Source organism: Cryptomeria japonica, chromosome 10 (genome assembly GCF_030272615.1).
Source record: "Cryptomeria japonica chromosome 10, Sugi_1.0, whole genome shotgun sequence".
NCBI classification, from domain to species: Eukaryota; Viridiplantae; Streptophyta; class Pinopsida; order Cupressales; family Cupressaceae; genus Cryptomeria; species Cryptomeria japonica.
This window is the reverse complement of record NC_081414.1, coordinates 65,891,062-65,910,382: the sequence shown is the minus strand read 5'-3', so window position 1 is coordinate 65,910,382 and position 19,321 is coordinate 65,891,062. Positions and strand designations below refer to the sequence as shown.

Here is a 19,321-nt window from a genome sequence, read left to right as displayed (position 1 = left end):
TCTTGCTTATTTCCTTTTTTTTTTCGACCTCCTCAAATGGGAGAGGAAATGTATTTTATATACTTGTCAATTAGGGTTAATAGACTGATTTTCCCGACCTTAGGCCGACCAGGAAACATTATTTCCCGAATTGCAAACTTAAAGACCCGATGCCCAAAAGAGACCGGGCCCAAAATAGGGCTAGGGACCAGGGCGCTGGGTGCCATGGTCCCACCTCCCGGGACAGCAGGGTGCAAGGAGGGATCAGGCCAGGGTGCGGAAAAATGCAGTTTTTGGTGTCGTAAACAGGTTTCGGGGTCTCCATTCAGGTTCAACGTTGCGCCGCCATCGTGAAGACCCAAATGCAGTCGAAATTGCAAGTGTCGCAATTTTAGGATGCTACACTATGAGATATTCAAAAGTGTCTTTAGGTAGTGGTTTAGTTAGAATATCTGTAATCTGTTCACCAATCTGACTTCCTTTGCTTCAACCTTTTCCTTCAAGAAATTATACCTTATAGAAATGTGTTTTAATTTGAAATGAAATACCAAATTCTTTGACATATCAATAGTAGTAGTATTATCACTGTGAATAACAATAGGATCATCATAACTCACCCTTATATCCTTTATCATTTGTTTCATCCATAAAATCTGAGTACAGTTGGTAGCAGCTGCAACATATTCCGCTTCAGTAGTAGATAATGAAGTACATGATTGTTTCTTACTAAGCCATGAAACCAACTTCTTCCAAAATAATAATGCACTTCCAGTAGTGCTCTTATGGTCATCCACATCTCCTGCCCAATCAGAATCTATATATGTGCATAATGTGAAGTCATCATCCTTAGGATACCATAGCCCAAAGTCTGTTGTGCCTGCCAAATATCTGAATATTCTCTTGACAACATTATCATGAGTTTCTTTAGGGTCTAACTGAAATCTAGAAGCAATACAAACATGATTCATTATATCAAGTCTAGACTGAGTTAGATAAACAAACCTCCAATCATTGATTTGTATATGCTCGAATTCACTTTAGGTGATTCATTGTCCTTTGACAATTTGCAACCGATTATCATAGGAGTACCGATAGGTTTATAATTCTCAAGTCCAAATTTCTTAAGTAATTCCTTCTTATACTTGGTTTGACAAATGAAAATATCTTTATCAGTTTGAATAATCTGCAAACCTAAGAAAAATTTCATTTCACCAATCATAGACATTTCAAATTCATTCTTCATATCATCAACAAATTTCATGCATAAACCTTCTTCTCCTCCAGAAATGATATCATCCACAAAGACTTCAATAATCAATATGTCATCATGCTTAATTTTATAATATAGATTACTATCAACATTAGCTTTACTAAAACCAAGTTTTAAAATATACTTATCCAATCTAGCATACCATGCTCTAGGGGCCTATTTTAGTCCATATAAAGCTTTATTTAGCCTGCAAACCATGTCCCTATCTTCTGATAAAGAAAATCCATTAGGTTGCTCAATGTAAACTTCATCTTCAAGATCTCCATTCAGAAATGCAAATTTAACATCCATCTGATATACTTTGTAGTTCTTGTGTGTAGCATAAGCAAGAAAAAGTCTTATCACTTCAATTCTAGCTATCAGAGCATAAGTCTCTCCATATTCAACACCTTCTTCCTGAGAATAGCCTTTGCAAACCAATCTAGCCTTGTTTCTTACCACTTTACCTTCCTCATTCAGTTTATTCCTGAAAACCCATTTAGTTCCATTAACATTCTTGTCTTTAGGTCTATGTACAAGTTCCCATGTCTTATTCTTTTCAATATGATCTAATTCTTCTTCCATTGCTTTTATCCAATTTTCATCCTTACTTGCCTCAATAAAAGATTTTGGCTCAATTTGAGAAATTAAACATACCTCTTCAGCAGCCAACCTTCTCCTAGTCATCACACCTTTCCTTTTATCTCTAATGATCTGATCTTCAGAATGATTTAGCTTTACATACCTGGTAGTCTTTGAATTTTTTTGATTTGCTGACTCATTCCATTGTTCCTCTGTCACTGTTGAATTTTTTGATGTTACCGAAGTCATAGGTTCACTATTCTAAACTGATTCTTGCATTATTGGTTCAGGTCTGATAAATTCATGTTTTGGTGCATAATCATAAGCTCTGATCTGATTACTGCCATGCTCATCCACCTTGACATTTATGCTTTCCAATATCCTATTCAATCTTTTGTTATAATATCTATATGCTTTGCTCTTAGTAGAGTAACCCAAAAATATTCCTTCGTCACTTCTAGGATCAAATTTTCCTAATGCATCATCTCTTCTAATGTAACATTTGCTTCCAAAAATTCTGAAATATCTAACAGTAGGAGTATGACCAAACCATAATTCATAAGGAGTCTTACCGGTATCACCTTTAATATGTACTTTGTTGAAAGTGTATACAACGATATTGATAGCCTCTCTCCAATAGATATCAGGTAATTTAGCTTCAGTCATCATAGTCCTTGCAACATCCAAAATTGTTTTGTTCTTCCTTTCCACCAATCTGTTCTGCTCAGGGGTTCTAGGTGCAGAAAATTGTCTTCTAATACCATTCCTTTCACAAAAGTTATTGAATTCACCGGATGTAAAGTCACTGCCATGATCTAATCTCAAGAATTTTATCTTCAATCTTGTCTTAGTCTCAACCATAGCCTTAAATATTTTTAATTTCTCAAAAGCTTTGGATTTTTCTTTCAAAAATGCCACCCACATCATTCTAGAATAGTTATCAATAAGTAACATAAAATATAAAATATATATCTCCTTGAAAACTTTTAGTCCTTGCTGGTCCACACAAATCAATAAGATCAAGAACTTCATTAGATTTATCATGTATACTTCTGAAAGAAGTTCTAACTTGCTTACCCATTTGACATTCTCTACATACCGGATTATGAGGTTTAACAATTTTAGGCAAATCTCTGACAACCGGTATTGAACCGATCTTCACTATGCAATCAAAATTTACATGACACATCCTCTTATGCCATAACCAACTTTCATCAATCTAAGGAATCAAGAAAGCCTTCTCATCGGAGTTCAAATGAAATATATTACCTTTAGTCTGAGTTCCGGAAGCAATCTCCAATCCACATTTATTAATGATCTTGTATTTTCCATCTTTGAATTGCAAATGAAATTATTTATCAACCATCTGACCTACACTCAAAATATTATGCTTTAAGACTTCAACATAGAAAACATTATCAATATTTTCCATCCAATGATATTGTTGCTTTGCCTTTGATCCTACATGCCTTATTATCTCCAAATCTGACCAATCCTCCATCAAATTCTTGCAATGATAGAAACCTTCTCTTGTCACCAGTCATGTGATGTGAACATTCACTATCTATAACCCATTCATCGTTTTCTTCAATTTTAGCAGCCAAAGCCTTCTCCTCATTGTGTGTAGCTTCATTGACAGATTCTGGAGAATCATCCTTGATAGCAATAAAAACCCAATCTTTGCAGGAGGAAGCTCCATTACCGGATCTACTCACAGGTTCATCATCATCATCATCAGAAATACCAAAATCATCATCACTAGCATAATAACATGAGTTATCCTTATTCCTTTCGAATCTAGGTCTGCTATGATATTCAGGGTTAGGCTTATAATTCCTCACAAATCTTTCATGATTCTTAGCATCTCTTTAGGACATCTAGAAGCAAAATGACCAATCTTATTGCATGAAAAACATTTAAAAGGGACTTTAGGGATTCTTCTAGGAATCAGGGCTTCCATCTCTTCAAGATTTGTTTCTTCTCTCTCAATTTACTCCATATCCTTAGCATAAATTTCTTTCCAATCTATCTTCTGTTTACCAGAGGTAGATGTTTTGAATGCAGTCTCAGTTTTAGCAGCATTCTAATCTCTAAGTTCTTCAAGTTCAAAAGCAACCAGTTTCCCAAGTAATGTATCTCTAGTCACAGGGGTACTTGACATTATCCGGAGTTCATTGATAGTAGTAGCCTTCATCTTGTAAGCTAGAGGAAGTACTCTTATAACTTTTGACACTATTTCATCTTCACTAAGAGATCCACCACAACATTTGATACCCATGACAATCTCATTGAATCTATCCATAAAAGAACTTATCTTCATGATCCTCTTCCATCTTCAAAGTTTCATATCTTACCCAGAAACCTTCAAGTTTAGAAATCTTCACTGCCCGATCACCTTTATAAAGAGTTTCAAGCTTCAACCAGATCTGCTTAACATTCTCCAATTCTATGACATTCAATAGATTTTCATTAGATAGGGCGCTCAACAAAGCTTCTTTTTCTCTTACATCATTTTTAGCTCTCTTCAGTTCATTAGCAGGTGCCGGTGTACTAGAATTAGGATCATGAGGTATATATCCTTTCTCCACTATCTCCCAAACTTTTGTCCCAAGACATTTGAGATGAATCTTCATCTGCTTCTTCCATATCTTGTAATTTGTACCATCAAATTTGGGACTCTCCTTCTAGTAAGGATTGAATATAGAACTAGATGCCAATGCCATCGGATCTCCTCAAGCAGTTAAGCTTCTGTAGAGAGGACCAAGTTTTGATACCAATTGTTAGAATGGGCTGATACCGAGAGTAAACTGAGAGGGGCCGAGAGTAAACTGAGAGGGGGGTGAATCAGTTTACTAACAATAACAATAATCAAATCAATTATAAACCTTAAACTAGAGCACAACTCAATGAAGAATATAACATGAAAGCATAAGACACATAACACCAATATTTTGACATGGAAAACCCGGAAAGGGAAAAACCACGGTGGGAAACCCTACCCACAATCAGATGAATACTCTGTAGTAGTATTGTGAATGATTACAGTGGGGTCTGCACATGCAGAAAGGCCAATAGCCTAGAGCGCACTGCTCATCACAAAGGGAAGTCTCACTGACTTACAAAATCATCAGACTATAATTTGGAATACAATGAACTATGAAAGTAGCATCTACAAATGCCTGATACAGTTCCAGTTAAGCACTGATGTCTTCCCTACAATACAAAACCTTCCAAACCTTCTTCTGAATGATAAGACTTGTTTTCCCATGAACCAGTCTCTGATAATGCAGACTTAACCAACCATAACCATCACATCCCACATGAATTATATCAATAAGTCACCTATAAATATAGATCATCAACCTTATTGACAAGGTCGGCTAAAACCTAAACCCATAAACCCATAATGATAAAAAACACATTACACGATATCACTGAACCAATATTATGATTTACATTACATGGCATGGACCTAAATCATCCTACCAAATAATTAAATCCACCGGGAATTCCACCAAGACCAAAATCCAACATGCTTCACTTGCTGGTAGAAACCCTTAGTGAAAGTTTAACCGGGTCCAAATAGGACCACCATAATAGCACGCCATCTAATGCAAAGTCATCAAATACTCGAGATATGATTAAGAATTTTTAACAACATGATAGAAATCGAATCCATAAGACAGACCCAAAATCCACAGATGAAGTCACCAAATAATGCATACCGGTAAAGCTAACCGGGAACGACAAAAGCTGGTAAAGCCAAAGTCAAGCCGGTAATTGATAGATACCAAAAGCGATGACCAAATCATGAAACCACCAGAATATAGCAAGCATGCAACCAACAAAATAAACTTCCAAAACCGATTCCAGAGATCTGATCATACTGGATCAGAAACACAACCAAAGCCAAGATGATCACCAAAAATAACTAGGATAGATCTAACCAAGATAGTTTCCAACCAGGATACAGTGTTGACATCAATGACAAAACTTAACCATATCAAGCATATTTCCAACACTATCTACTTCTAAAACTGGTGAAACTGTGAACCTCTAAACTGTTTTTGCGATGAAAGACAACTAATGTATTATTTGATCCACTTGATATGGCATGGATTTCTCAGTAGCATACTCAATATATGCCTCTCTGTAATGGGGTCATTGCAGTTGTCTAATTGAATCATGATGACGCTTGTGGGACATGGTGTTGAACCAAAGCATATGATTACAATTTGCATTTATGACACAACCTCAAAATGCTTTATTTTATCCTCCACTCAGAAAAAGCGCAATGATGAGAAGTGTCCTGCCTTTGTTTCTCCCACAAATAACTTTTACTTGTTGATTTTACCCATTGTAGCCAATGGAATAACTTTTAGAAACAAAAGAAACACCCTCACTCTTAAAAGAGCTCTATGCCACCATGTGTTCCTCATATTGCACTTTGGAATGACCCTACTAACTAGTCTTGACTTGGCGAGGTCGTAACTTTTTACTCGATGCTTGAAATCTGAAATTGTTTACATGGTCAAAATGATCTCTAAGAGCTCAATTTTAGTCACTTACAAGAAATATCTTCAGCTATTCCATTAAAGGGACTGACTATAGTTTCAACCCCAAATTTTGCTCTGAAGGCCTTTGAAAATGCAAAATACTAAAGCATAAAAAAATACCAAAAAATGAATTTTCAATCTTTCTTGTATTTGCTTGCTCCATCTCTACATAGATTTGAATCTCCCTCAGATGGAAGATGCAACTTAGAACTTAGCAAAGCACAAGTGACTCCCAAAATATGTGTCGTTGTAACAAGTTACATGTATTTAGGTGAAATTTACTCAAAAGCCCTTCTTGACTTTAACTTTTATTGGCGATTCATGAATCTTCCATGCGGCTCATTGGCACTACTTGGAGGGAAGCTAAAAGCTTCCATTGAGAAGAACTTGTGTAAGAGTGACACATGACCTATTGTAGTGCAAGAGCATTGAAAAAGTTCTTTGCATTTTTCTTTATGCATAGTGGTACATGGAGCTGCCACTTGGCACCTTAGTGCTCTCTGGAGGCGAACCTACAAAAAAATTTGGAAAGAAATTGTGTGAGAGTGACAGGTGACTTGCTCCAAGTAGTCTTTATTTTTCTTCAAAGGATGAGGAGCTGCCTGAAATGGAAACCACCAACTAGGCAAAAATAAAGCTGTAAAGACTTAAAGAGAAAAATCACCAAGGTAGATATTTTCATTGTTTCTATCAATGCCTTCAACACAAACTCAACAAAAATATAGTTTTTGTCTACAGTATGTTGGAAAAAAATACTAGAAGATTTTGAAAAAAGAAAAGATATTGTTAGTGTTGGATCTTCATTAGATCAATTCATGAGCAGTTATACTGCTTTGAGAAATGAAGCATTAAGCGTCGTTGTATAAACATTTTCTACTTAATAAAGCAAATAGACAAGTCTTGGGAAAGTTTGACATACTTTAGTCCCTACATACTATAGAAGCAAAGAATCCATAAAATGATTCAATATTTTAAAGAAAGTTTTCCATTGAAATTGTCACTCACTTTTTAATTAGATATTCATTTTGATAAAAAGTGGATGTAAGTTTGATGAACAAAACAACCAAGAGACAATCAAATCCCATCTCATAAGAACAATTATTGTGGCAAGTGAAATTGAGAAAAGATGTATTTTAATTGCCAACAACACAAACACTGATAAATGAGCTACCAGAATTCATAACAACTTATGTTCGAGATGAAATAATTCAAGTTCCTCTATGCACTCACATTTATAAAAGATCATAAATATTTTCATGTAGGATGGAAGAATGTATTGAGATTGAATGAAAGTGTCTAAAACTCCTCATTACAACTACCCCCTTTGAATGTTTATAATTTAACCCACCAAGGCATTCCCTTATCCTTCTTTACTTTGTGAACTTGTAGCACATTGTCTAGGAATATTACAATTATTAGTGCAATGGTTGGTGCTAAAGTGAAAATCATGTTTAGAAAATTATTGAACTGCCATCACACAGAGAAATTAAATTTACATGATAAAACAAAACCACAATTTGAGTTAGCATACATTTTTTTTGACAAATTAAATTCACCATGTAGCTCTTGTATGAACAAGTCCATGGAAAGGAAAAGGAATTTTAGAAGAAGATGTCAACATGCCTTGCGAAATAGCCAACTTAGCTTCTTGTGTTGTAGCAAATTAATTAAAGTATCGAGACATGTGTTGGTTCCTGAAAATGGGTTTACGCTGCTCCAAGGCAGAGACCAAGCTGATTCCTACGAATACCTATGGAAAGCCACTCCCAATTGTCAATGTCCTTTAGGCTTGGACCAACTACGACAAGGATTTCTACAAATCCTTCTATACTTTGGTCTCTTCAAGATCCGGGAGGGTAATCCCTTCAGTGAACTTCTTGATCTCTGCACCACACTCAGAAATTCACTGAAACAAAGCATATTATCTCATAAAAGGGCTCGACAGAAAGGGAGAATGCTAAAGGATAGCAAATCCTTCAGTGATCCTCGACCTAACTGGAGTATGAGATGGGTAAGACAACTCAAACATACATGAAAACTTAGCAATGATGTTCTTATATTCAAAAGAATTATGACAAATCACAAATAAAATAGACAAGAAAATGAAAAACCTAATGACATCTGCTAGCAAATACTAGTGCCTTATCCATTGGGCTACAGAGTCTCTAAAATATTACTAAAATCTGATAACAAATTATCTAACAATTGATTTGATCTCAAACAATAATGCCTTACAATATCATTCTATCTGCAATTTCTTACCCAAACTACTTATCAAATCTTGGTACAAGCATTATCTCTTTATAATTTCATTCAAGCATTTTTAATTAACCCCTTGGATTAAAGCACAGAATGGAAAACTACATACATCATAATAATGCAATAAGTAAATGAAACCCTTGATTCCATTAACTCAAAAGAAAATAAAGTCACACACAAGAGAGTAAGGATTTGAAAATGTATCTGTATTAATCTCATAAGCTATCTTCTATCAGATAACAATAAAAATTTCATTTACAAAATAACCCACTTGGAATATGAAATTGGTAACTATTTCACACTTTTGATCTACAAAATGACATTACAATTCCTGCTATTTTCCCATGACTTCCCAAAACTGGATTCTAATCTTGCAGATCGGACCTACCTAAAGAGACCCTCTTTAGAGATTTTTGGAACCCTTTCTTATGGCCTTGATTTCCCTTTTATAGAAAACAAGGGAGCAACAAGCTTTAGGCCTAAGGACACATGTCGCTAGAAAATTAAGCCAAGGTTGTTGTACGCAATTCTGTTACAAAATATTCCTTATCCATATGCTGGTGCCCGGGATGAGGTGGAACCAAAATCTTCAACTGATTATTGGTAGAAACAAAAATGCTTGAGCCATGCTGATATCACCTTGACACCTTCAGATGGACCCTGAGATGCCCAGTCTTCTCTACACAACATTTCCCTTCTCGAAAAAGAAACTAGATCCTGGTAAGAAGTAAAATCGCCCCCAAACTAGAGGAAGATCTCCAACCTTTATGCCCTGAATCAATGGAAGTGGAAAGAGGAGCTTGAGGGAAAACACAATATGTTGAGAAGGCATTGTAGATTCCATGTCGTTGCAGAGATGACTGGCTACCATTCCTTACTCGAACAAATCCTTCTTTCAGTTCCTTGTGGGCTCCTTCCTCAAACACCCTGCCAACAATTGGCAGAGTAAGAACAAAGAATATTTTATGGGTGGCTTTTTCCTGATAAGAAAAGGATTTCACACCCCCTTTGACAATTCTCCGAACTTTCACAACCCCTTTGACAATGAGCAACCTCATACCAGAGAAAAAACATCCATCCAATGTCAAAAAATATGCAATGACTCCATGCATAATCCTGTTCAAACACCATCTTCTTTACTGATGAAAACCGCTCTCAAAAAATAAAGAAGTTTGTATCCTTTTCTACCCATTTATCACCACCCTACTAAATTTATAACCAAAGTTCAATTCAAAATGGCGATTCTCATTCATGCGAAGAATCATCATCCTGATATTTTTTGCTCATCCTGCTAGCTATGGATTCTAGCAATCATGCCTACAAACCCAAGTCACTGTCACCTCTAGGCTATCAATCCACTACCTCCTACATAAGCTCACCTTGCGTGAGTGATTTTGTTCTGATATTCCTCCTTGAGTGTACAATTTCTGCTTCAGAATGCTTGTCAACAAGCAAATCTTTGATTTCATCGACGAACTCGTGATCCTTCATATCCAATTCAAAAGTTATTCGAATCCTTTTACACCTCTGGGACATCATCCTTGCTTGTCTAATCAAATTTTTACTCAACAAAACCTTTCACAAGCTCCCTCAAGGATGAGTTGACAATCAAAAATTTCAACTTGTCGCTATCTATTCTAAGTCGACAAGCCTGCATTATGTTCATCCTATCTTTCTCGTGTGGGTGACAACCAATACCTTTAGTGACCTTTAAAAAAAACAATTTGAAACTTAGCTACAAATGTTGCCTAGCTTAGCAAATCAAATGATCATTAATGGTCAATGTGGCAATTGACATTCCACCGAGGCTTGTGGACCCATTAAAATGTGACGTAGCAATGCCATATCATCCTCTAGCCCAACAATGTCAGCGGCCCCACTGTCGGTCTTTTTGGTCAGCCCGAAACACGCAACATCATCCTGTGATGCCACAGTCCATAACCTTCTTGCAACTTCTATCTCGGGGATACGAGGGCCATCAGATATGTTCACACTTTATCATTCAATCACAGTGCCCGCTAACCTTTTCAAATTAAAAAGTCGAGCACCTTTTCGCCCAGATCATAACATCACCATCCATTTGAAATATGTGCTAATTGATAGGGCCATTAGTAAATTGGTCTTTACCTCCTGAGAGCCGGTAACATGAGGTCTTGAAAATTCAAGTCGCTAGCTTGCCCTTTTCTGCTGAAAACACATGGTATCATCTCATGATGCCGCAGTCTTTATCTTTCCTGTACTTTCATCCATGGGGAAGCATGGACCATCGGATTTAAACTACCTTTATCCATTGGCTAAAATACTTAGAATTTTTAGACAAGAAAATGTAAGGGGCCCGCTCAAAAAATGACTTAAAGCTTAGGAAGTCAAATGGCCCTGCCAACGATAACCGACCCTTGGCTTAAGTGGAAAAAGGTAAAGATAAAATATAACAAGGATAGGGTTTTTTCTTCACAAGAATTAGTAGGATATTCATAAACCCTAAACCCTAGACCTTGAACTTTGACAGAGGGCAAAATGAATCCAAAATGACCAATATTTTTTGCTCAAATATGAAAATTCACGTGCAGTTAATTATAGGACTATCAACACGGACAATCTAAGGAATAGAGAAACTCCAACAATGAATAGGTTTTGCGGAGAGTTCATGTTTATGAACTGTAAAAGGGAAAGACCGATTGCCATTAGAATAGACACAACAACATATACCATATTTAGAGGCCATAAATTGATGAGATTAAAAAATATTGTCTTACCAACTAGCCTAAATAAAACACAATACAATGTTGCAAAAATTGGGAAAGGTATTGATGCAAAGAGTGCTCCAAATTTCCCTTTATTATAAAACAATTATTGTAACAAATGTGATTAAACAACAATACATATGCCCTTGGGCAAGCCACATGAAAAAATTTAAAATACCTTTAGGTCTCTATCACTCTATCCCTAAACAAAATGATCCCTTACCTAAGATTGAAAAAAATATCACGAACCTTACAAAAATATGCACCACACAAGGGTCACCAACTTGAGTTCCTCCAAGAAGTCCAAAATTCTTATTGAAACAAGATTACATGGTCCCAGGCTATAAATTTTGATTGCTAACCGTAAGCCATAGAGAAAATAAAAAAGTTCTAGAATCTAAAAGAATAGAAATGAAAGCATTATCATTCTTGCACTAAAACTGTCAAACCTGTTCCTGTTCCAAAAAGACCATCCATGAGTATCCCAATACCCTGTTAGAAGCCAAAACACAAAATATTATGTAATTCATGTATGAAAGACAACAATCTTGAAAAAAGTGGAAAAATATATATCTAAATATCACATCAAAAATCTCATACCGACCAACTAATGCTGCGACTACAAACATATGCTGGAGGAGGTGTCACACTAGTAAGCCTTGATGCAACCAAGTATGTTGTAGTTGATTGCAATTATAATAAAAAAAGTAGATTATTATGAAACAAGAGTGACTTTTGTGAGGCTAATAAATATTCAAGAAATTATAAAATAGACCAACCCCTTTGATGTGATTAATTATGAAAAAATGATCCAAAGCAACATTTATATCACTTCAATCATGGAAACTAAAATTGGAGTGATAATTCCAAATCTATGGCCAATATTAAAGGTAGGGATTACCAATTGAAGTGGGTAGGGCCTTATAGTTGTTGAAACCACTCTTATTTTAAACCTTTATTATAGGTTTGCACACAATTTATAAAATATCAAAGACAAACTCATCAAGATATCAAATATAACCTTTAAACAATTCAAATCATAAAATTGCTTACTAAGGAGTGGATGATAATAGGTGTGATTGGTTAGTATAGCAATGGACTTTTGTTAAATCATAACTGTGCTTGTAAGATCCACTTGCAGTCAATAAATGAACATATGCCCAAAAAAGGGCCATACATAAAAGCACTTCAGAATGTTAAAAAACTAGCAAATATTTTAAATGTGTAGAACTCAAATATTGGAGTGTGTTTAGGAAAAGATTTGCACACCCATAGGGAAATCCCCACAATGGTGAATCAATCCTATGCTTCTTAAGGCCCATCTTAAACCTTTGCACAAACCGGCCATGAAAATGATCTCAAATCCCACAAAAAACTTTACTTTCTTGAATTTGGGCAGACAAAAGAAATAGTTCAAATCTCATAGCCAACAATATATTAAATGTTTGGAATATGCAATGAGAATCATGCATTAATATATATGTTTTGCAAATTGGATTTCATTTGAGTGATTGTAACACCATCAAATAGATCATGATATCATTGTGACATAATTGATACTAATTAAGAACTATAGTGTGATAGCAGTAGTACAATAAATGGAATAGTATTGGCAAAAAGGTAGATGTATATTAGCATTTAGAGCATTTGAGACATAGTATTTGACCGTAAATGTATTGCACATTATGTGAAAAAGACATGTAACAATAATAGTAGTGCAAATGAAATATTACTACAAAAATATAGGATGTATATGAGCATTAGGATCAATTGCAACCCAGTTGTAAATATATTTTGCATTTTGCAAAAAGAGAGAAATATCTATCGCTATCTTGGACAAATATTGAATAGTATAGTTTTTAAAGCGTTGGTCCGAGTTTAGCATTCTAAGCAAATAAAAACATCAAGAGAAGTTGTTGGTGCGATAACAGGTGTCCAACATTCATCTTCTCTGTACAATCCACTCCATGCAAAATTTATAATTTAATTATTGTATAAGAAATAGAATTGTGTTATAAAGATATCGCTAAGAAAATTTGAATTGTAAATAGTAATCAAAATATTATTGTATTTACCTTTTTGTTGCACTCATTGATTATTTCTCAAACTATGTGGCATGGGTGATGATGTTGTTTCGGTTGAGAGTAAAATTCTCTTTCATTGTAAATTCTCGCAATGTGAATATTACTGCTGATTTGTCTTTGATATAGTCTTCGTAGGCCATGTTTTGGAGTGCAGGTAGGAATTGGTGAATGAAGGATTTTTCAGCAAAACATTGAATTATTTGTTTGCTTCTAGTCATTATAATGTTTTTTAGATGCAGGGAATATATATAGTTGACTTGTTTCTCGCATCTATTACAGTGTGTAGTGTTCTCTTCGAGCATTTTGTAGTTGTCAAACTTGTAATTACATTATGGATAAAATGCATGGAATGGATTGGAAAGTGCATTTGGTACTGTTAGAGTTCCAAAAACCTGGAACATATGTTTGAATATCAGTGGAAGACAATAAAGAACAGTTACAAATTGAAGAGTTCAATAGTTTTTAGATAATTACCTCAAATGTTGATTGTAGTAAGATGTTCAACTTTTCCAATGTTCTTTTTTCATTTATTTTACGAACGAATATTGATGGGCTTGTTCGGAATTTGTTGTTTTGAGATTGATCTATCATTTTTACAATATTTTTCAACAACATTGCTCGAGTTTCATCTCCTTGTTGTTGGTCTTCTATTTCAAGGTGTACACACATAAAATTGATTAAATTAATATTTAATTAATTATCCTTTTATCACATGATTAATTTAATAAATCATATTATCCTATTATTATTATCCCTAAATTATTTAAATCATATTTAATTACCCCCTTTTTCCTGAAGTTTGATTTATTTCAATAAATCAAACTCAGTCTTAGAAAATATTTCAATCCTATTCCTAATCCCAATTAGTCAAATTAATTCATAATTAATTAAAACTAATTTTGTGATTCTTATAAACCCCCCTGTTAATCCCCCTATTAATCTAATTAACCTAAGCCTAATCCCTATTAGTATTTATTCAATTTTTAAATACTACACACTTACCTAAGTCTACATGTGAATCACAAGTCAACCTACCCCTTACACATGTCATAGATATGCCATTTTCACAAGCCTCTATCTTTTCAACATGTGACTTACAAGTCATCTCATAGCCACTGTACCTCTTACAAATGTCATAGAGATGTCCCTTTCATGAGCTTCCCCATGTGTGCTCACAAATGTGTGAGCACGCTTTCCATTGGACCCCACTTCTCCTTGTAACAAGTGTCACAAGGCCCAACTTTCAAATCTGGGACCACACTCCCTTTTAATCTCAACCCTTCATTTGACTTCCAATCTTAATTGTTCATTTCTAGGCACCAAACTCTATAAATTGAGCCCTTCCCTCAACTCAAAGCATCCACTTTTCATCATGATCTTATGCTACCCTTTTGGTTGCATATCCACTTTCACTGCTTCATTTCATATCATTATGCTTGCCATTTATCCAGAATCATATCCATTATCCTATCATCCTCATCATGTCAAATTCATTATCCACACAACCTCATGTTGTTATGCGAATGTGAGCGATCCGCATTTCACCCCCGTCTATCTCTCCCACTCTTTATTCATCAACCTCAGAGCAATGCGGTTCATGAAGATGAGGAGGACAATGAAGAGTCACAACAATGAGAATGTCATGAGGGAAGTTACATTTGTTTAATCATATTTTCTCATTCATGTTTTCATTATACTTAAATCTTTCTTGATATCGAGTTTAAAATGGTTTGATTTATATTGGCTACTAATCCCACTAACTTTTTTGCAAATAAAGTCATGAGAATGTCATGAGGGAAGTTACATTTGTTAATGGAGTTGTTGTAAATGCGAATTAGAGCTTGGTATATGGCTTTTGCAAAGAAAGTCTTTCATGTTCTAGCTCCACTTGTCAAGAGCAAGTGCAATGGGTTTTTTAATGTCTTTCATTTTTTTTATTACAATGTCTTTGACAATCTCTTGTTGTTCTTTATTTAACATTTGCCTTAATTTGTAGTATTCATCGTTGTCAATAATCTACGAATGTCGAGCTATCTCAAATGCATTGTAATGCATGGTGTTTAGTTTACTATTTTTTATATTTTGAAGATATTTTTCTATGTTATTTTATTCTTTTTGTTTAGGTTTATGGGCTATGGAGGATTGGGTGTCAATGCCATCGTCTTGGGAGTTTAGATAATTGATTACTTAGTCAATTCCACTTGAAGAGGGGAAAAAGACCTGTGAGGTGGATTAGTTAATAAGCATGCAAGTTAAACATATAATCATATGAAATCAAAGACATAACTCCAAAACACATGAAAACACGAATAAGATGCATATACCTCACAAAAAATTATACCTCTCCCTTAGATTGAGCTTGATGAAGTGAAGGCACCCCTTGGTGATGCTCCACTTGATGTGCTCCTCTTGTTTGCTTGCTTGATGTGGATGGCTCTCCAATGTTGTGCACAAATGGAATGGATTTGGAAGATGATAAGGATGAGATGATCAAGTGTGGATGAGATATGATTTGAACATGATAAGGTTGCCAAGATGATTTTCTGGGCTCAAAAGGACAGCATAAGATTACTAAACTTGGAGATGAAAAATGAAGGGACGGAGTCCTCAATTTATAAGAGGAGGAGAGGAAGAATGGACAGTTGAGATGGATTCAAGATGAAGGGCTAGGATTGCTTGTGAGCTCACACAAGGTCCAAGAGAGGGTGTGGAGACCAAGAGATATGTCTTAAATGCATTTCTTGTCTCCACACTCCTCAAGGTACATTGGGAAGACTTCCCAAGGTACCTTGAGAAGAGCAAAGTGCATGGGGAAGACTTTCCAATGTGCCTTGAGAGGAGCAAGGGATGTGACATTCCTTGAAGAATGGGGAGAAGGAATTTAAAATTCTCCAAAAAGGGATAATCATGGGTATTGGAGGAATAAGAAGGAATTAAAAATTCCTTGGGAGAGGAGATGCCTAGAGGATTGTGAGATTTTGAAAATCTCACATTCACCTAGGAAAAGAACATTAAAAACTAGTGGTTGGATGGAAGGGACAAGGAGTTGACTTCGTGGCTAATCATGATGATTAGCCATTAGCAACTCATTAGGAGGGGGATTAGAGGAAATGTTAGGTGGGATTAGGATTTGTAGGAGGATTTGACTAGGAGAGAGAATGAGTGGAGGGAATTAAAAATTAGAAGAATAAGGTTAAGTGAGTTTCTAGAAGACTTTATTAGGTTAATTGATGAATTAAGAAGATGGTTTGTAGGAATCATGTGGGTTAACTAATTAATTGAAATTAATTAGCTAAGAGGGAGATTTGTGAGGATTTAATTTTTAGAAGAATAAAGAAAGGGATTGATTTATTAAATAAATCAGTCACATACCATAGTGACAATATTAATTATATTTAATTAATATTGAGGAAAATTTGAATTAACATAATTAATTAATTAATAATGTGATGAATTAAAAATAATTAAAAATAATTATTTTTAAGTGTCTACACCACCCCATGTAGTATTTGTATTATGAGAAAAAATTTCATGATTCATTTGAATTGTTTTTTCATGGTGTAGATATGCACTTTCCCATGAGTTGAAGGTGTGTTTTAGCGTATTTTCAGTAACTATAAATGATACATAGAGTACTAATTGCTCTCTTTACATTTGGCTTGGCTTTTGGCTCTATTGTACTCCCATTTTTGTTGTACTTTGAAATAAATTTTGCCAGGCATATGTGTACGATACTTTGAGGACGTTCTATATAATAGTATAATAGAGATTTGGTAACTACATTTTGTGATTTTTTTGGTTCTTTGCTTAATTGTTTGATAGGTTTGGGTATGAATGTGTGGTCCTTCTCAGATCTTGTATCAATGAATATACATTTTCTTGAGTTTTAATTTAATGGGAGTGACAAAACAATGTGGGTAGCTTGTTGTGATGACATTTGTTGCAAGTTAAGCAAATCATTTCCAAGTTTCCTTATCATTCTTATTGCATCAATATTCTCTTGTTGACGGTCTTTGTGTATCCTTCTAAATGCATATGTCATTGACTTGTCTACCTTTGCCATGTAGGAACTGCAATACATTGTTGCAACATATGCATTAAGTATATATTGTGCATCTAGAGTTTAGGAATTTTCGTGGCAAATCTATTATTTCATATTTGTGATGAATTTCTTTCTAGGAGAAGTGTGAGTTTGTGTATTGTTGACCTTAAAGCTGTGAGTATGTTTAGTGCTACACGTAATGTACTTGTATACAAAGTGTATGATATCTATATGGTTATCTTTGCCATATATTGGTGCATTTTTTACCCATATCAGTAAATGATCATGTTCACTTCCTCGGTTTTGAAATTCGGTGACAAAAATAATATAGGACATTTCCAAAGAAAGAGTCATTTGTGAGTATAAGTTTTTTTATTACATTTATTTGATGCCTATAGTAGGGTGTACAAGTAATTGGATCTTTTTTGATAAATTGGAATATATCACTTTGATTTCCACTATAACATTCTTGTTGTTCTAGTGTTGATTTATTTGAATTGTGCAATTCTTGTAGTGTGTTTGTTAGAGGATCCCAATTATGTTCAACACTAGCGAAAGTAATGAAAAATGTAGGTGGTCCTAGTTATTGTATCATTGCGAAAACATTTTTTTTGAGTTTTTGTGTATAGTTTGGTGATATTCTTATTCTTTTGAAATCAACGTATGAGTGAAATACATAAAAGTGCTATTGCCCTTTACTTATTAGAAACATTATTTTAATTTTAAAAAAAAATATTTTTACAACATAATTACCATCTATTGAAAGTACCATTTAAATCTCATTTATTATATTATAAACTTTGTCATTTTACAAGTTAAAAAAAAAATTAAAAAAAAAATGCTTTTTAAATTTTTTTTATCATAAGAACAATTTTGGTACACAGTATTTAAAATAGTTGAAATGCCAAAAAATATTAACTAGTATGCAATAAAGTTGAAGGTACTATGCATCATTATTTTCTTAGAATGATGCTTTAAGCTTCCGTCATAATCCAATATAGCATGACACATGCTTCAAGAAATTTGTGCGATGCCCTCTCTCGTTGAATAATTGATAATTAGATGTGTAGAAATTTGATAATTTGTCAGTCTTAAGGAAAACCATTGGAGCCTTTTCTTATTACACAATATCCACAACACCTTGAAGAATATCACAATTTTCATATTCAAGTATATAAGGCATGTCAATGTGGAGGAATTTTTTTTTTCGATAGTTACATTTGATTTGCTTATTTCTAAAATTTTATGGACAAAATTATCTGGTTAAAACTGGTAGAATGATTTACCCTGTTAGAAGTAGGATGGGTTATGGATATCTCACTAAAGTAAACAAATGTAGTAAACACTTAAACAATATAGCAAGACTATATAGAGAAGGGGCCTGGGTGACTTTGTTCTAGAATATTTGGGCTGCTTGAAGAATTTTCTCTTGCACCCTATGAAGGGACATAGTGCTCCTTTTTTGATGCGATCAAAGCCTATTTTTCTGAAAACTATACTTATTAGACATTTGAGAGCACTTATGTTGGCTTCAATTGTATTTTATGAGGAAATTGTGAAACCAGGGGGAACTATGTTCTTCATTTTATAGGTTTGAATTTTTTAAAATTGCTACCAGAGATTGATGAATTAGAAATATTGTATAGGGGATTGTCATGGTATCTGCTTATGCCAGACATGGACGCGAATAAGAAGCCTTGGTATAATTCTTATCAGGCCAGACTACTTTATTTAGGTTTCTGGATAATATTTTAGAAAACCATTACATGCAAATTAAAATAGAAAAATCAAAATTTTCACAAACAAACTTTGCTACAAATTTTCTC

The 19,321-nt window shown here is 34.5% G+C and overlaps 1 pseudogene; it reads right to left on the bottom strand.

The window, feature by feature from the left end:
- Positions 1-11,199: 11,199 nt before the first annotated feature.
- LOC131033350 (nucleobase-ascorbate transporter 2-like) lies at positions 11,200-12,642 on the bottom strand (annotated as a pseudogene).
- Between the last annotated feature and the right edge of the window lie 6,679 nt (positions 12,643-19,321).